The 19,903-nt window shown below is 40.7% G+C and overlaps 1 protein-coding gene across 4 annotated transcripts in view; it reads left to right on the forward strand.

Annotated features, from left to right (window-relative positions):
• The window catches only part of AGAP2 (ArfGAP with GTPase domain, ankyrin repeat and PH domain 2), a 228,318-nt gene that overhangs the window by 169,539 nt on the left and 38,876 nt on the right, over positions 1-19,903 (forward strand). The window lies entirely within an intron of this gene.

Raw genomic sequence — 19,903 nt, forward strand, 5'->3', positions numbered from 1 at the left:
GCAATACAGTACAGTAGGGTGTTACCATATAGTGGTACACAAAGTGCCAACTGCTCTGCACCACCAAAGGGGCTCGGCTGTAGCCATAATAGATTGTGTTTCACTACTATTCAAAAATTTATTTATATCAACAATCCCATTGTTCTTCCCATTTTGTCAGTTAAGAAAAAGGGGGAGATTTATCAAACTGGTGTACAGTAGTACCTGGGTGCACGTCCCGCTCAGCCAATCATTGTGCTGCGTCGGGGCCTGGGGTTAACGGGGCGGCCTCTTGACATACTCGCAGCAGGATGTCCATCACGCTGCGAGTATGTCTGCCCATAGACTTTACAGGAAGGGATCTGCAGCGAGAAATCCGCTGCAGATCCGTCATGTGTGAAGGCACCCTAAAGCGAAACGGTCAGCTAGAAAAGATGTTCAATCTACACCTTTATTGTAGTTGTCTGAGGCTGCAATCACCTGAAAAAAATGCTTTAAATTGCAGCTCTGAAGTGTCATGGAGGCGTGGCCAAGGCATTTCAAGGCACTTCAGTGCCCTGCTACACCTTTATGATATTTCATAGTGGGAAAAAAAGGACTTTTAGGTTATGGCAGCCTCAGACAACTACAATAAGGGTATAGATAGAGTCACTGCTAGTTAACTATGTCGCAGCATAAGCAGTTTGGAAAGTTTTTTCTATTTTAAACAGTACAAAAATCCCTATGGCTTTCATCATGCAGTGCCTTTTGAAAGCATAGGATTAGTACAGTATAAGTAGACATGGCAAGAACCACCTGGTAGGTTATCAAGGCTGCATAGAAGTATGGTGAAAGGGTTAATATGACAAATTGTGGCGTACATTCCAACCTATGCTGGATAAGCCAGCTTTTTCGATGCGCATAAACTTGTACTATCTAGTTCAATAATTTCCCACTTTCCATATAAGCCACCCACTCACACACTCTGCTGGGTTCTTTGTTGCTTAAACTAGCAAAATGCATTGTGTTTTGTCAGCATGAAAAAAAATTGCTTTTGCAAAGCCATAAAAGAACATCTCTTACTCAGAACATTAGAAAAGAAGGAAATCAGAAAAGTAAAATTAATTACTTCTGTGTAGGCTCCCAGCTTGAGAAATTCTATACTTCTGCTGAGGAATATATAGGAGCTTTACATGTTTGTTGCTTTCTATTGGCTCCTCATTAAGTGTAACTGTGAAATACCCCTGAACAACCACTTACAGATTAGCGTTCATTATGTTTGAACCTGAAGATTGGTTGTTTTGCTCATACGCATGCATCATGGTAGAGTTACCCACAAAACCTGTATCGAGCGATGAAGCATAACCTCTCCAGTGTTGGCTTAAAGGGAACCATTCACTCCGTGGCCCCAGGCAGAAACTGACATACAGTGACATAAAGGTCAATATACTTACCACATCGCTCCCGGTCCCGTCCCGGATTCCCGTTGTTGACACAGAGAAATCTCCGATTCTTCTTCTTGCGCCCATTATGGTAATGAGCGCCGCCGGGCCCGAAGTCCAGCCTTCTCCCCGCCTCCCACACTTGATTGACGCCGGGTCTTCTTCCTCCTCGTCTTCTTTCTTCTCGCTGGATCCCATGCAGGGGCCATGACAGTCGTTTTCGGCGCATTCGCAGTTCACAATTGAAGCCGCTCCACAGCTTCACTGTTTACTGCGCTTGCGCCGATTGTCTCGAGCACGTGTCCTGTTTACCGCGCAGGCGCAGAAGAGGTGACGAGACCATCGCAACGGCGCCTGCGCGGGAATTCGTCAGAAGACTGAAGACTGAAGACATCAATCAAGTTCCAGGAGGCGTGGATGGGCGGCGACGAGAAGAGGACCTCATGAATAAGTTGGACTCGTCCGTCGTTTCCTATGGACGTTGGACTCATCTCGGCTCATTACCATAATGGGCGCGAGAAGAAGAATCGGAGATTTCTCCGTGTCAACAACGGGATCCGGGACGGGACCGGAAGCGATGTGGTAAGTATATTGACCTTTATGTCGCTGTATGTCAGTTTCTGCCTGGGGCCACGGGGTAAATGGTTCCCTTTAAGTCCAGAAACTGTATATGCACATGACTGTGTTTTCCATAGACTAAACTTTGCACACCTTGTAGTATGTATGCAGAGGTGTCATATTAAATAAGTAATACTTCCATCAGAATGTGTTACGTGTTATCTGATACTGTGGGGAAAAAAAACAAATTTGTACACGAAAACAGGAAAAATATTAAAATACATAATATAATGAGAGTGTCCCCACACAGTATTTTTGCTCAGTATTTTGCAACCAAAACCAGGAGTGGATTGAAAGCATAGAAAGGCTATGTTTACACACTGTAAAAATTTAGTGGATGGCCTTCATTTAATGGCAAATAATGGCTGTTATTTCAAGATAATGGGCGTTTTCTTAAAATAACGGTAATTATTTTTTAGTAAATGGCGGCCATCCACTCAATTACAACAGTTTGTGAACATAGAAAGTCTGTTTCAAATCCACTTATGGTTTTGGTTGTAAAATACTGACCAAATTACTGAGCAAAAATACTATGTGAGAACACAGCCTTAAGATATGTTCCCACAATGTTTTTCCCTGATTGTTTATAATTTTTAAAATGTCCGTCATTTTGAGTCTGTTATTTTGCAGTTTGACCACCCATAACATAGCTTTAGTGTCAATGGGATTTAGAGTTCCATGGTAAAGTGAAGTCCATATGAGAATGAAGTTCTGTGTGGCGTGGACTAGGTATCTAAGAATCAATCTTGGACATATATATTATTATATAATAGTGATCCCATGGAATTCATTAGAGGTCTATAAAACCAAAAATAGATCAAAGGGTAATTTGGAAGTTATATATCAAAGGGTAGAAGAACTATGAATGATACCATGTAACGAATAGTCAATGATAAGATTGGTATACACAATGAAAAAATATAATGGAGCATAGTTAAACCAATCATGCTCATTGTGCCTGTCTGTGTATGAGTAATACAGTATGTCAGGGCAGTGTCTGGTGTTTGGACCATAATGTTACACATTCTAATTCTAATTATACATATAACAAGTTGTCTGATGGTCTCTTTAAAGTGATACTGTGGAGAAAAAACATGTTTTAAAATTAACTGGTCTTAGGAAAATATACAGTACTTCTATTTAAAAATATTGTCTTCCAGTACTTGTCAACTGATATATGCCCTACAGAAAGTGCTGTACTCCTTCCAGTCTGACACAATGCTCTCTGCTGCCACCTCTGTTGGTGTTAGGAACTGTTCATAGCAGTAGCAAATCCCTATAAAAAACCTCTCCTGCTCTGGACACTTCCTGTCACAGACAGAGGTGGCAGCAGAAAGCACTGTATCAAGACTGGAAAGAAAGGTTGGGGAGGCATGTCCTCCTCCCATGCCTGATTTATTATAATTATACCTGGAAACAGGAGCAGTTGTAGATTTGTGCGCAGAGAAGCAATTTCAATTTTGTTTAAAAAATTTTTGGAACAAACATACATTCAAAACCACAAATAATGTTTAAAGGATAAATTGAGAAGGTCAGCATGTTCACAACAGAGAAAACAAAATGTTCAAAACATAGCTTACAAAACTAAAATGAAAAAAAAAAACAACCCTAAGATAAATATACAACAATCAAGAAAAAAGCAAAAAAAAAAAAAATATATTGATAATACACTCCTAATTTTGCACTGCAAAACCTTACCCGTTTAGACCAACTTTTTTGGTGGGTTCTAAAAACCCTAAGTCTATGTTCCCCCAATGGGAAACTATGGATCCATTAATATAGCTAGTGTCATCATTTTGATCATTCCTCCTTTTTTTTACGAGTATTTTCCACTTTTACTGATCCACAGAAAAATGCAGTTGAATACCGTATATACAGTCTGCAAAAAAAGCATGGAATGTAACCTTATACCAGACAGTAGCGGATTACAATAGGTCCGTTTTGGGCGGTAGCCAGCGGCCCTGAGCTTCTGGGGGGCCCATGGCCACCAAATCAGACTTATACTTTCAGTGGTGTATTGTGTCCTGGCTACAGTTCTGCCATGATTTGCAAACAGTCGCTACTTTTTTTACCTCAATTTTGCACAAATCAGGGCATCATGACATTATCCCGTACTATGTGCTGCCAGTGGGGTTGAGGGGCCCAGGCTTGGTAAACAGCCCGGGGCCTATGGGAAAGTTAATCCGCCCCCAATACCAGATATCCTCAAACATGCACACACCACTAGATTCAGTCACTGCTCTCATAATAAACTGCTAAAATAACACTGACATAGAATACAAATAATATATTTACTAGCATTGCTAATACACACTGATATATTTTATGCATACATAGTACAGCTACTCTGTTTACTTAAATGGTGCTTCCAACTTTACACTTAAAGGGGAACTCCGGATAAGAAAAACTTGTTTTTTATTAAAAGTACATTAAAAGTTAAATATATGTGTCTATACAATGTATTACTGTATCTGTACGGTTCTGCCACACTGGTAGCTGATAGAAATCCAGGAAATGAAAAAAAAAAATGGCCCCTGTGCAAATCCACATTGTCTCCTGCTCCTTCTACTATCCCCCCTTAGGAGACAAATCTTCCATGCCTCTGTCTCACATTGTGTGTGTTTGCTGAGCACAGGCTGATGATGCAGACAGGGGGCAGGGCGTGATGTCCCAGGAGGCTTGGCTGGATCCCCCAATCCCCTGAGTGATTCACCATCTCTGACTGGCCAGAAGCAGGTGTTGCACTAATTTCTCTGATTGTGCAGAAGTGTGCAGTGAAATTAGGGCTGTGTGCACACATGTTGGAGTGTCATTGCAGTACTGCAGCGTATTCACAAAAATGATGCAGTAACACAAGTAAATCATGCTAAACGGCAGAGAGGATCAGAGCCTTATTGTGGGGCTCAACTTCGAAGATAACAGATGCTTGATCATAATATGTGTGTGGAAATGAAAAGAAAAAAAAATTCAAAGAGATCTTTACTTTACTTTATTATTCCAATATCAGAGTTACAAGAAGAGAATACAGCGTGCTGTGCGGTGTAACAGGTAGAGAATACAGTGTGCTGTGTGGTGTTACAGGTAGAGAATACAACGTGCTGTGTGGTGTAACAGGTAGAGAATACAGTGTGCTGTTTGGTGTTACAGGTAGAGAATACAGCGTGCTGTGTGGTGTTACAGGTAGAGAATACAGTGTGCTGTGTGGTGTTAAAGGTAGAGAATACAGCTTGCTGTGTGGTGTTACAGGTAGAGAATACAGTGTGCTGTGTGGTGTTACAGGTAGAGAATACAGTGTGCTGTGTGGTGTTACAGGTAGAGAATACAGCGTGCTGTGTGGTGTTACAGGTAGAGAATACAGCATGCTGTGTGGTGTTACAGGTAGAGAATACAGTGCTGTGTGGTGTTACAGGTAGAGAATACAGTGAGCTGTGTGGTGTTACAGGTAGAGAATACAGCATGCTGTGTGGTGTTACAGGTAGAGAATACAGTGGGCTGTGTGGTGTTACAGGTAGAGAATTCAGCATGCTGTGCGGTGTTACAGGTAGAGAATACAGTGTGCTGTGTGGTGCTACAGGTAGAGAACACAGTGAGCTGTGTGGTGTTACAGGTAGAGAATACAGCGTGCTGTGTGGTGTTACAGGTAGAGAATACAGCATGCTGTGAGGTGTTACAGGTAGAGAATACAGCATGCTGTGAGGTGTTACAGGTAGAGAATACAGCGTGCTGTGTGGTGTTACAGGTAGAGAATACAGCGTGCTGTGTGGTGTTACAGGTAGAGAATACAGAGTGGTGTGTAGTATTACAGGTAGAGAATACAGCGTCCTGTGTGGTGTTACAGGTAGAGAATACAGCGTGCTGTGTGGTGTTACAGGTAAAGAATACAGCGTGCTGTGTGGTGTTACAGGTAAAGAATACAGCTTGCTGTGTGGTGTTACAGCTAGAGAATACAGTGAGCTGTGTGGTGTTACAGGTAAAGAATACAGCGTGCTGTGTAGTGTTACAGGTAGAGAATACAGCGTGCTGTGTGGTGTTACAGCTAGAGAATACAGTGAGCTGTGTGGTGTTACAGGTAAAGAATACAGCGTGCTGTGTAGTGTTACAGGTAGAGAATACAGTGTGCTGTGTGGTGTCACAGGTAGAGAATACAGTGTGCTGTGTGGGTGGGACAACAATGAAATGATAAAATACTGCAAATAATTCAGAAACACAATGGAACTGCAACGTGTGAACACAGCCTAGATGTTCCGCAACAGATTTGGGCGGGGAATGTGCAGGGTGGGGGACTGTGATGAACAGCTGAGGGAAAGCATTGCATTCTGGAACCTGTAGTACTGTGTACAACTGATAAACCAGGAAGTGCAGAAACACAAAACAGAACAAAACCCCCCAAAACAAATGGATATTTGGTAGTTTCAAAACCGGAATAGATAGGTAAGTAATGCTTTATGCTTCTGCAGAAGTTTCATTTTTTTTAACCTCTACCTGGAGTTCCAGGCTAATATGTTTTATAGACTCAGGATAGAGATACTTTGCACATCCTTTTTTGCAAAATTTCCAGTGGAGCATGAATGACCCACAAGTCACCTTTTAGTGCTCTCCTCAAAGAGAAGCTATACCCTTAATAGTCTACCAGTTCATTCATATACAGCTGTTACAGTACCTCACTATGCAAACAAAGACAACATGAATAAAGTACATGTAGTTTTTGCTGCATATTTAAGATATCTGAAATTGCATCCACTACTGCCTTATATGAAGATAACCTATGTGCAACTTTAGCCTAACACAACATTTACTATTCTAGCCTAAAGGTTTCCTGAATAACTCTAGTAACTCTCCACCAATATCCATTCATGAACATGATTCATTGTATACAAACTTCATCATATACCATATGCTGTCCCATAAGTTATCTTACTTTTATCACAATTCATATCATGCATTTCTTTGTTAACATACAGTATGGTGCCACCTTCTTCTAGGTTAAATGCCTCCCCTACTTTACTGTCCTTGAAGATGATAAAAGCTCGCAATGGGCCATCCTCTGAGGGAGGAATAAAGACGGACTGATAATTACAATTAATTTTCTACTTTATGAGCTGCCTATTAGTCCATGGTGTAAGACGCCATCTCGGTCCTTGACTATTAGGCTGTCAGCTCTGTCACTCCATTGTCACAATGTCTTCACACTCTCGTCTCATTAAAGGATAATTATAACAAGAAGCTACTTGACAGCATTAATTGTATATCCCTGCTTTGCTCTCGGAGAGACAATGTCTCTTCAATAAACTATGTGACTCATTTAGACTATTAAAAGATATTTCTGAACAAAGGTTCAAAGCTCCATTTATTAAATATGACTCTCCAATAGCTGGCTAATGCCCTACTACAGGGATAATGCACAATAGAATCTACCATAGACATTGCACTGCGTGATAGGATCAATAGTTTTCTCCGATGAAAGGAACTGTATCTACACTTGTTTACGGGGTGCAGTGGACTAACATATTGTACCCTATGAAATAGTAAAGATGGAAGACATCTTTATCTAGAGAAGGAATAGGTTAAAATCCGATTTGTCGATCCTTGGGATTAGTTTAGATAAGTCACTGGTTTTACTCTCTAGCTGGGCTTTCTGAACTATGTGGGGTCAAAATTGAAATGAAGCTGAATCCATTAGCTCTGTTAATGTTTATTCTCTCTACTTAAAAACCATAGTATACGCTGGCACTTTTGTGAAAATGGATGAGAAAATTTACATATTTCATTCACTAAAGCCAACCTTGCATACACTTTTCCCATGCAACCTTTTTAGTATGGTCAGATCGGCATCATGCCGCTTAAAGGGGTTGTCCAGCGCTACAAAAACATGGCCACTTTTGCCCCACTCTTGTCTCCAGTTCAGGTGTGGTTTGCAATTAAGCTCCATTTACTTCAATGGAACTGAGTTTCAAACCCTACCCAATCTGGAGACAAGAGAGGTGCAAAAGTGGCCATGTTTTTGTAGCGCTGGACAACCCCTTTAACCCAACAATGTGTCCCTCTTGTTAATCCAAGGTGCAGTTCCTGTGATATTAGCTAAATTCTTTTTAAGTGACTGAGGTGTTTAGGGCATATTTAGGAAGTAGCATCATCAGCGGGCAGGGAAAAGGTGCACTGGGGACACTGAGACTACCTTGGTTTAGGACATATCTCTGTCCAAGTGTACAGAACAGAAATTAGAATTCATTTCCCTGGGTTGAAGTAGAAAGTCCACCTGTGTATCCTGGGTCAGGACAACGTTGCCCTGTTATAATGGGTGCTTCAGGCTTGAAAGAGAACAGATGGAATGGTACAATAGACTCTAATGTAAACAGCTCCAGCACACGTGTTCAACAAAAACATGCCTATATACCCAATGGATGGCAAAAGAGTACCCCTTTGGCATCCACTAGACAGGTACATATCAGGTATATTATATATTTATATATAAGGTAAACTTTTTTTTTACTGCTTTGAAAAGCATATGCTTTTGAGTGTACCTTTAAAGTAGGCCACAATAAATAACCTATGTTGTGTAGGTCACCAAGTGGTGCTTGGATAACTTCCTTGTTTACGTTCTTGTTTACATGATGAGCATCCATTTGGACATTTTCCCAAACATTTACATTGAAGGTCGTGTGGAAATACCTTAAAAGACTCTGATTTAGTTAGATATTTTATTTTGCAGCTAGTCACCAATACATATAAATCAGCTACTATTATTTCTTCAGATGAGCAAAGTGAATCCAGCGCAGCGTATTTAGCAAAAATTAGATTTGCTGAACGAAGCAAATTTAGCTAAATTCGTTAAAAAAAAATTTACTCACCTGTCTGCAATTACTGACTTGGTCCTTTTACACGGAAAGATTAATCGCTCGTTTTTGCACGATAATGATCGAATTCGAACGATAATCGTACGTGTAAACGCAGTGAACGAGCGAGAAATCGTTCATTTTGTTCTTTCAACATGTTCTCAAATCGTCATTGATCATTCGCAAAAAATTCGCAGATCGTTCCGTGTAAACATTCTTTCAACGATTTCACCTATGTGTGAGATAGGCTTAAGCGATCGCATAACGATTTTTCCGTACGATGTATCGTTCCGACTAAACGCTGATTGTTATAAAAAAAACATTGTTCATTCAAAATCGTTGATCGGGCGAATTATCGCTCCGTGTAAAAGTACCATAAGGGACAGCACCATGGCCAGTGATTTGCTGAGTGGGCTGAGATAAGAATTACAGCCTGCTCAGCCAATTACTGGCAACGGTGCTGTCATTCTTCTTGATAGCCAGGCTGGTGAACAGATATAGAACAAAAGGAAAAGAAACTCCAATCAGAAAAGACGCCCCCTGTGAGTCACTGGATGTAACTGCAGTGTAATCACTTAGATTGTGTCCTGGGGCTGGTAATAGGGAAAGTGTTGGGGGGGGATTGGCTAAGAAGAGGAGTTATACCAACAGGTACCCTTAAAAATCTGAAAGTCAAGATATTGGCTGATCAGAGATGACATGACCCAGATGCAATAATGAAATGTATGGATGCAGCAGAGCTGGGTTGAAAGAAATGGCACTGCAGGAATAGTGATGGAGCGTTTGCATTACATGAGCAAATCTGTATTTCACCCCATGTGTTCTCAGACCATAGCCAACATCATATAATTTTATTACCATCTCAATTTGTGTATGTCACTTTGTCTAAATTTAAAATAGGCTAAGAAAACTAATGATTCCCATTATAAGAGTGCTGGTGGTGGACCCTGAGCGGATTCCAGTGGAGCTTCACACATTTTCCTCTGCGGTGCCTAATTGACTTTGTGATTACAGTTGTGAGAATTTTTTAATTGAAAGATTTAAAGGTGATTAATAAATATCCGCTCAGACCAGCCACCAGAAAGGTAATGTAGATCTATATACAGTGCAGCTCATCTATATACTGGCTCCGTTGGGCTTATTATCATGATTTGTTCCTGATGACTTGGCTCACATCTATCTCTTGTATCAAACACATGTAATTAATCCAGTTTTTATTGTTTTAACTCTGAATTTATTTGTATTGATGGTCTTTACAACTTCATCTGTAAATATTATCTATACTATCAGTTAATACTTGTGTATCTAGCTGGCTGTTGATTTTAGATATGATTTCTATTTATAGTGTTCTGGTGCCTCACACACATGGCTGTATTGCAGCTCCACACAACCTGTGAGGTATTTTACAACACTTGTATTCATTTATGGTGTCAGATTTAGAGATGAGCGAACTTACCGGATTTCTGGTTCGTATGAACCAGAAATCTTAGCGTTTGATTCCCGCTGTCTGCTCTCTCTGTGGAGAGGGTGGATACAGCGTAAGGAACTCCTGGAAAACTGGGATACAGCCATTGGCATTGGCTGTATCCCAGATTTCTAGGCGTTCCTCGCACTGTATCCACCCGCTGCACGGAGAGAGCAGACAGCGGGAATCAGACGCAGAGATTTCTCGTTCATACGAACCAGAAATCTGGCAAGTTCGCTCATCTCTAGTCAGATTGTATGCCACAGATTTAAAGGGGTTGGCCACTTTATAGTAAAATAGGTCAGTACAAAGTATTAGTAAGTGTGCTCAATGTATATACTGACAGAAGCTCCCTCTGTACCTCATAGAGCTGAAATCAGACTATCCTTCACCAGGCTGGGCTGCCCTGCTCTGTTTTGTTTCAGTCCATAAAATGGCCGACATGGAGGAGCATGTGACCATGCCCTGTCCCCTGTGTTCTCCATAGACATATACAGGCTGTGTGGTGGACACTGGGGGGCGGGGCCTGGTCACATGCTCCTCCATGGAAGCAATCTTATGGACCAAAACATCACAGAGCAGGACAGCCCAGCCTGGAGGAGGGGAGTCTGATATTAGCTCTATGAGGTACACAGGGAGCTGCTGTCAGTATATACAGTGAGTACACTTACTAATACTGTACACGGAACAATTTTACTATAAAGTGGCCAACCCCTTTAAAGGGGTACTCTAAAGAAAATAAAAATTAAATCAAATAAATGAATTCTGTTTAAGGATATTAAGTCTTCCAGTTCTTGAGCTTTGGCTGCAGCTGCTGTATGTCCTACAGCATTGCTTCTCAAACTGTGAGGCGGGCCTCACCATTGAGGCGCCCCCTAGTTGTTGGTGAGGCCCAGCTGGGGAGCCAGTTTTCACAAAAGTAACTATGATCTGCACAGTCCTCCAAAATCTCCATTTTAGCAACATTAATAATGTATTTCATACTTGCTTTATTATTATCTACAGCTTGGGAGACAGTTGAAAGGTAGTCCTAGCATTATTTTCAGCTTTTAAATTGACTTTCACCACAGATGGTGAGGCCCAGCATCCTCTTGGTCAGTCTGGTGAGGCCCAGGCATTGCCTTGGTCTGTTGGGTGAGGCTCCAGTAGAAATAGTTTGAGAAGCACTGTCCTACAGGAAGTGGTGTATTCTTTTCAGTCTGACACAGTGCTCTCTGCTGCCATCTCTGCCCATGACAGGAACTGTCCAGAGCAGTAGCAAATCCCCATAGAAAACCTTTCCTGCTTTGGACAGTTGCTGTCATGGACAGAGGTGGTAGCAGAGAGCAAATGGAAGTAGATTTATTAGAAGGTGAAAGTGCATAGTTTTTCATGTAATTTTCTGTCACTAGTTTATGCTGCCCTTATTTAAGGAGGCAAGAACCTAGTGGCAGATTCCCTTTAAGCAAAAAAGTTTCCTTCTGTACTCAAAAAAGCTGTTTCCTACCTCCCCCCCTCACTTCAGAAGAAGCAGGATTTCTGTGTCCAGTATGCTTTATAGAGAAAAGGCAGCCCTGCGAAACACAACATTCTGCAATCTTATCTCACCAAGCTCCCAGATAAGCACTGACCTTTCTGACCTCGGACTCCAGCATTTTATGTTCCCAAACAGTCTCCAAACGGCTGGCCTGCTTCTCTGCTCTCCCTGCTTACTTATCCCCCTCAACCCCTCCCCTCTCCATAGGCTATAATGGACTCAGAAAACCTTCCATTTGCTCCTCTGTAATGAAGACAGCTTTGTCTGATTATGCACAAATAACAAGTGAGGGAGGAGTCTGGGAAACTGCTTTTTGAGTACAGAAGGAGGCCTAATAAAACCTAATAAAAATTTTAAATGACAGTTACACTTAAAGCATGTTTATTTACACCACATAGACAGCAACCAATAGTTTGTTCCATTGTTACAGCCGTCTATCCAAATTGGTACTAGCATCTTCCGCCTTCGTGTTGGCTTCTCAACAGCTTGTAATTTAGTAGTAAACAGTATAAGCGTTTGCGTTTTAACTGCACTAAATATGCTTCAGGCTTACTATACAGAATACTGTCACACTGGTGGAAATAAATAAAAACTATACAAAAAAAATGGTTTTGCCCATAACAACCAATCCAAACCAAAGAAGAGTAGCAAATCTTTCTATTATACTTATGAAGCATTCCTGATATTAGCCAAGGCTCTTATTACACCACCATCATGGCTTATGTAACAACGGAAACCATAACAGCGGTGCCTTATATTGGGTTCCATTGGGTTCCCTTATGGTGTATAGTGAATAGTCCTGCATTCTTTTTGTTTCCATCAAATCTGATGGAAGCTCAGAATGGAGCCTTTGAGAGTAGTGTGAATGGAGTCTTACAAATGCTGATGTAAAATACTGACCCAATACTACAGTCTACAATTGATAATGACATACTACCAGAAATACGGTATGCAGGAAGCTAAAGGCTAGGCTGATCCCAGTGGAGGAGCCCTGTGTTTGCCCATTTGTTGTCATTCTTACAAAGCTGTACTTCATAATGCGCATGAAAAAGACTGGTTGCTGGAAATGAAAGTGTGATTCCCCCATTGATACTAAATGAGTCTGCTCATTGTAAGGATTCCAGACAGGTAACCATAGACTACTGAGATACATTTTATGTAGTGTTTTATGTTTGGTTGCTGTTTGCCTTCTTTGAACATTGTCTTTGCAGTGTGTTCTTCAGTGAACGCTCTGATCTGACAGAAGAGACACAACTAGTAAGCAGCCTCATTAACTTAAATCCCGTCCTTGGTGATTCTGCGGGTCGTATAAAAGAGAATAGGTCTAATGTTTGTCGAGGTAGTTTGGGATGTCAGATAGTAGCTATGCACATCTTCCCACAAGAGAACTTGCTGTAACATGGCTTATACAACTGACCTTGGAGAAAGAATATTGTGCCTGTGCGTGATTGATTATATGTGTAGGAGTGAGTGTTCTCATTCATACATATAGGAAAATCACTCGGCATAGATGTATTTTTTAAGGCCTTGCAAACTTTTAGTCCTTATGTTTGATTGTTTATGTTTTTTAGTGGCAGTACTCTTCAATACAAAGGCATTCATCAGTAAAACTTGTATATCAACCTTTTTTTTTTTTTTTTTTTTTTTTATAAAGAGAATCAATAGGTTAAATATGTGACATAGGCACGTTTATGGCATATACAGTAAGTGAATATATGAGTTATTTGTTTGGGATATATTAGGTTCACACAACATTTTTTTCCTCCCTGTTTTTTATTTTTTTTAAATGATGTCAGTCATTTCGCCTTTTTGAACACTTTTGCATGAAAGAGAGTGCTACAGAGTCTTGTATTACAGTCTATTGGGGTGAAAATCCGTATGTGAAAAGCATCTACACCCATCTACACCCATTGTGCACCCATATCTCTTCCTATGTAAAAAATTATGTCCGTTGTTTCAAAAGACATCTGAAAATTGTCACAATCATTATTATGATGTCCGCACAAACAACATCCGTCATGTAATAGTCTGTGCGCATTGGGCTGCCGTCATTCCACTGACTTCAATTAAAAAGCTGTAATAACAGACATCATTTTAAAAAGAAAAACTGGACACCTTTTTTTGTTTTTTTAAATTTACATAGCCAATCATTGGAAGGTTGACATGAATGTCCAGATGTCCTTTGTGCCACGTAAAGAGAGCCATATACATACCTCATGCTTCAGTGTATAGTTTAAAAAATAAAGGCGCCGCAGAATCTGTTAGCGCTATACAAATAAATATTATTATTATTAACAATAATAATAGTTGTATTATAATGATATTATAATGATAACGATATAATAAATAGAGCAGCAGGTCACATGACCCAAGGCTCTATTCATGATACAGAAGCCAGGGGCCCGATACAGAGATTGGCGGGGGGTACACCGTCCCTTCCCCCTCCTCTGACACCCCCCCCCCCCCCCCCATCTCGTGATTTCTCACCTCTCTTTTTCGGAGAAAAGTTGATTTTCCCTGGAATACCTCTTTAAGTCATTAACCCATTAGCTAAAATGCAACACGGTTTCAAAGCACAATCCCCGTTATATACAGGATTCTCTTCAGACCTGGAACTAATAGCTGTCTTAAATCCTCATCTGCTTTTTCCCACAGTGCAGTACACAACAAAGAATGTCATATTCCCTCACGCCTCCAATGGGAGCTGTCCCTTCAGCTTAGTGCTAAAGCCTCGGAACGGTCACATGGATATATTGCTGCTTCACGTGAATTTATTGCAGACTTCTTTAAAACATGCAAACCTACACAGTTAAAGATTAATTTAACCTTTAGGCTATGTTCCCACAATGGGGTAATGATGGCGGCCTTTCCGGACGGCCAAAAGACAGCCATCTATCAGTACTGACAGCCACAAACAACGTTCATGATCATATATGCACAATATATATCCCTCTTTCTTTCCCTTGTGTTATCAAGCTCCTTATATATTTATCTACAAGCTACTGCTTCTAGTTAAAAAGGGTGGATCTACAGTAAAACAGCATTTTTCAGTACCCTAATTTAACCCTTAATTGATCAGGGGTCGCACAGGGGTTATTTCACCTTTTGGAATCCTGCATTCTGAGGCCATGTCCCCATTACATAACAATTAGGGATGTTTATCAGTAATATTGGCGGCAAATAATATTCATGAACGTTATCTGCGGTTGTCATTAACAATAGATGCTAAAATTTGTCGCTAAAAGAACTTCCGTTCAGAAAGACAAACATAGCTAAATGTGTTTTTTTGTGGTCTCCCCAAATTTAACCCAATCCGGCCCCATTACATACCCATACATCTGAAAACGCGCCACTCCTGACCGCTGGGAACAGCAGCATTTAAAAGGCTATAAAACGCCATCACCCGGGGTCTAGTGGTGGATCACCCATCACACAAAAACAATGGGTTACGTTCCGAAAAGACATGAAGGATTTAGTTGTATTTCTTACTGCTAAAACCTATGCTGATAGCTTGATCAGCTTGGTAGCGACCTTTATATTAAAAAGGGGTTTCCAAGTAGAAGTTGAAGAGGGCAGTTATTGTACTTTACAATATTGTACTTTACAGTATAATATCAATGACATTGGTGCCATCCTAGAGAAACAAGCTACGGACCAAGGCAGGGAGAGGGGAACTCAATGGCCGAGAAACCTTGCTTCAGTAACACTGTCATCCCAGGGGCAACGCTGATTAAAAGCATTTTTACATGAGAAAGATTATACAGACAGCATTTACAAATGTACCTTTACAACATGCAGCACCCATGCTGTGGCTGAGATTGTCACATCCACCAACAGGGATCACTTTAATGGCTGTCAGTAGAAAACAATCAAAATTCTTAAATACTTGTCCATTGAACAATTTTTCTGTGCATAACTGGATAAATTCAAAACTTAATGCTACTTTTGCCAAAACATTTTTTTTTAGGGCACAGATATATTAATCTCTCATACACTTCAATATGAATGTCCCTGGGTTTATTAAAGTTTAAAAAATGTATGTGTCTCATTTTTATGTACAGGTAATATATTATATCATTAGGTATAAAACATCTGTTAGAACCTTTCCCTTGTACCATGAGAGTATCTGCTGGCAAAATCCAGTTCCTATCCTTTCATGGCTGACTATGGCCTTAAAGGGGTTGTCCGGCGATAAAAAATTATTCACAGAATAACACACATTACAAAGTTATACAACTTTGTAATGTATGTTATGTCTGTGAATGGCCCCCTTCCCCGTGTTTCCCCCCACCCACGCTAGACCCGGAAGTGTGGTGCATTATACTCACCGCATCTCGTGTCGTCCACGGTCTCCGATCCTCCGATTGGCTAAGCATACCTGTGCTCAGCCAATCGCGGCTGAGCAGCTGATGACGTGGCCGCGTCATCAGCCGCTCAGCCGCGATTGGCTGAGCACAGTTATGCTCAGCCAATCGCGGCTGAGCTTCGGATGACGCTGCAGAGGGCGGCCGGCACTCGGGAAGATCCGCCGGCCTCCCGAAGAAGACGTCACTGCTGAGGATCGGAGACCGTGGTCGGCACGTGACAGGTAATGTATAGCGCACCACACTTCCGGGTACACGGGTGGGGGTGGTGGGACACGGGGAAGGGGGCCATTCACAGACATAACATACATTACAAAGTTGTATAACTTTGTAATGTGTGTTATTCTGTGAATAATTTTTTAGCGCCGGACAACCCCTTTAATCTTCGTCAAATAACAGTCTATCATTGTTGTTAGACATGTTCTGCTTTTAGAGGATGGCTTGAGAACAGAAAAAAAAATGCAATTTAGAAGAGCAGTTTAGTGTCTTAGAACTAATTATATGTTTGCAGTTTGGCTGCCCAAAGAAACTTATACTTCAGTAGTGTATTGTCTCCTGGCTACTGCCATGATTTGCCAAAAAATGCTGCCTTTTTAATGCAATTTTGCTCAAATCAGGGCATCACGACATTACTTAGGGTGGGTTCACTCTGCGTTTTTGCAATCCATTTAACGGATCTGTTTTATTTAACGGTCAAAAAAGTAGTGTCAACAGTACTTTATTGTGCGTAAAAAAACCCATCCGTTTTGATCCTTTTTTTTATAATGGAAGTCAATGGAAAAACGGATCAAAAACAGATGCACACAAATACATCCATTTTTTGCAATCCATTTTTTGCAAAAAAAAAAGGATCCGTTAAAAGGATGCTGAAAACGCAGTGTGAACCTAGCCCTATCCTGTACTATGAACACCAGGCTAGTGCTGCCATAGTTACAGTGAGATGGGGGCCCAGGCTTGGTGAACAGCCCGGGGCCTATGTTAAAGTTAATCCGCCCCTGTATGTTTGATAGTATTGTGTACCTTCACATAGTTACATAGTTTGTAAAGCCAAAAAAGGTATACACCCACTTAGAGTTCACTCTGACCACTTCCTTCGGCAGAGAGTTCCATAACCTCACTTCTCTTACAGTAAAGAATCCCTTGTGCTGTTGTAGAAGCATGGTAGGGAAAATGGTAAGTATTAGACAAGGTGCAATATGAACAAAAGGTAAGGCAGACCAAATATACTTCTTCATGACAGCAGTGTTTCCCAATGACAGTGGCCTCATTCAGGAGGAGAATATGTTCTGCAAAAACTGTTTAGGAGTGGTTTGAGGATCATGATGAAGAATTCATGTTGTTGACTTGGCCTCCAGATTCTTCAGATCTTACTCAGATCAAGCATATAAAGGCTGTGCTGGTAAGAAAAGTATAAGCCATAGAGACCCCACCTCACAACTTATAGGACCTAAAGCTGCTAATGTCTTCATGTCAGATCTTGTGGAGTCAGTTCCTCGACAGGTCAGAGCAGCATGAGGGGGATCTATACTAGGAAGCATTATAATCAGCACTGCTCCAAATAAAGAAGAATATTGTCATATTCCATGAAAGGACTATATTCATGCTAAACAAAAAAAGAAAAGTTATTGTTTAAGCAGCATGAGTACATAAAAAATAGGTAAGTAAAATAAAAAAAAAAACTGATGGGCTAGGTGATACACTGGGTTTGTGTATCAGGTTTAGTAGGTTACAGAAAAAACGTGGTCAACCATAACCATACCTTTGTGTACTATAAAAAAAGATCAATTTTGAGATTTTTTTGTTTGTTTTTTCATAATGGAAGTCAATGTAAAGCAGATCCTGCTGTATGGCATACAACACCATCAGTTTTTCTATCCATTTTTACATCCATTTCTTTTTCCCTTTAAGCGTATATGTTAAACGGACATAGAGGAGCATGTGACCATGCCCCGCTCCCAGGAATGGACATAACTAAGAGATTGGGCTGATCGCTAGGCTATTCCCCTTATTGTAACTTCTGCAAAGCTCCTCATTTTTAGAAAAGTAACATTTGTGTTATTGCTGTATTAAAGGAGAAGTCTTGGGGTGGGACCTTTTTTTTCTTCAAAAGAGCCAGGGAGAAGGTGGCTGAATATAATAACATGCACCTACCTCCCCGACTCCAGCGCTGGGGTCCATTGTCCTCTGCTCGCTCTGGTTCAAAGTACCCCGGAAGCTTCCAGGTCTGAGCGGAGACCCAGGTCAGGACGTGTAAGGCCTGCTTAGCCAGTCAGCGGCCGAGGTGGGACCCCTCTACAGCCGCTAACTGGCTAAGTGTGCCTGACACATCAAGACCCGGGTCCCCGCTAAGATCAGGAACCAGCCGGGGGGCAGAAACCGGAGTGGAGGACTGCGGACCCCAACGCAGCAGACCCGGCTCTTTTGGGAAAAAAAGTCCAACCCTGGACTTCTCCTTTAACTCTTTACCTGTATTTGACATGAAATAAATGTCTATAGTAAAATGGACATATTCCATGATATTTTAAGTATTTGGATAATATTCCATTTGCCTTTTGCATATTAAATGTTTAGCATAAAGATATATATATGTGTCTTCAGCATATGCTTCTGTACATGTACAGGTAAATAGTGGTGGGAAATAATGGGGTAAAACACAATAACCACAACTTCAAACGACTGGAGTCTTATAGAAAAGTAAATTGAAATGGAAATGTAAGCCATTTCTAAACCTCTAACCTTAAAGAAATGGAAATGGCCATAAGCTTTATCACAGCCCTCCTGATACAAAGCCTCCAAATCTGGCGGCCTGCACTCATCCACGTATTGCTTCCTTCCTTTTCCCCCTCTGTTCTTGTCAGTTTCCATGGTTACTGAATAGTGGACGCAGTCTTTTGTTCCAGTATCCATGGAGACTCGGAAGTGCTCTGGAGTTGGGCGGTAACCAGTCATGGATGGAGAGTGACAAAAAGGAATGAAGTCACCACAGACACTGACAATCATAGAAGACGGGAGGAAACACATTAATTCTGCCACCTCATCCATTGCGGCATTCTTACTATTTAACCTGAGCTATTTCCCCAAATAATCATTTGGAACTAATGTATTTAATATTTGGTGAAAGGGAAGCTCCTATCCCAGATATATATATATATATATATATATATATATATATATATATATATATATATACAGTCCTATAATTTAGAAGAAATATTTGATACTTCTATGAAGAGACTTTGTGGTTCATAATAAAGTTTTATTCATATATTGTTTTGCTTCCTGTTGATGTACAATAGCAATATACCATTTAATGCAAGGCTTCAGTGTATGCTATCGCATAGGCATGCAGTAAGATATATATATTTTTATATATATATTTTTATAATGTAGGCTTATGTATAGACAAACACAGCAGATTATGCTTTCTTATACAGTAAAAAATCTATGACAACACAGACAGGCCACAAAGACACTTTATTTTCATACACAGGTGCATAGGCAGGTGTATGTGCTTTCCCAGTTCATACAATCAATGAAGTTAAAAACTATATGTGAACATAGTTTTAAAGTCTTGTCTTTGCTTGTGTTCAATCAACATAACAGCAACAGTTGTGGATCCGCTGTTCTACCCAACAGGTAGTTTGGAGTAAACATAATGGGGTTATCCAGCGTTAAAAAATCATTGCCATTCTCTTCCAGAGAAAGCA

Source organism: Dendropsophus ebraccatus, chromosome 5 (genome assembly GCF_027789765.1).
Source record: "Dendropsophus ebraccatus isolate aDenEbr1 chromosome 5, aDenEbr1.pat, whole genome shotgun sequence".
In the NCBI taxonomy this organism is placed as follows: domain Eukaryota; kingdom Metazoa; phylum Chordata; class Amphibia; order Anura; family Hylidae; genus Dendropsophus; species Dendropsophus ebraccatus.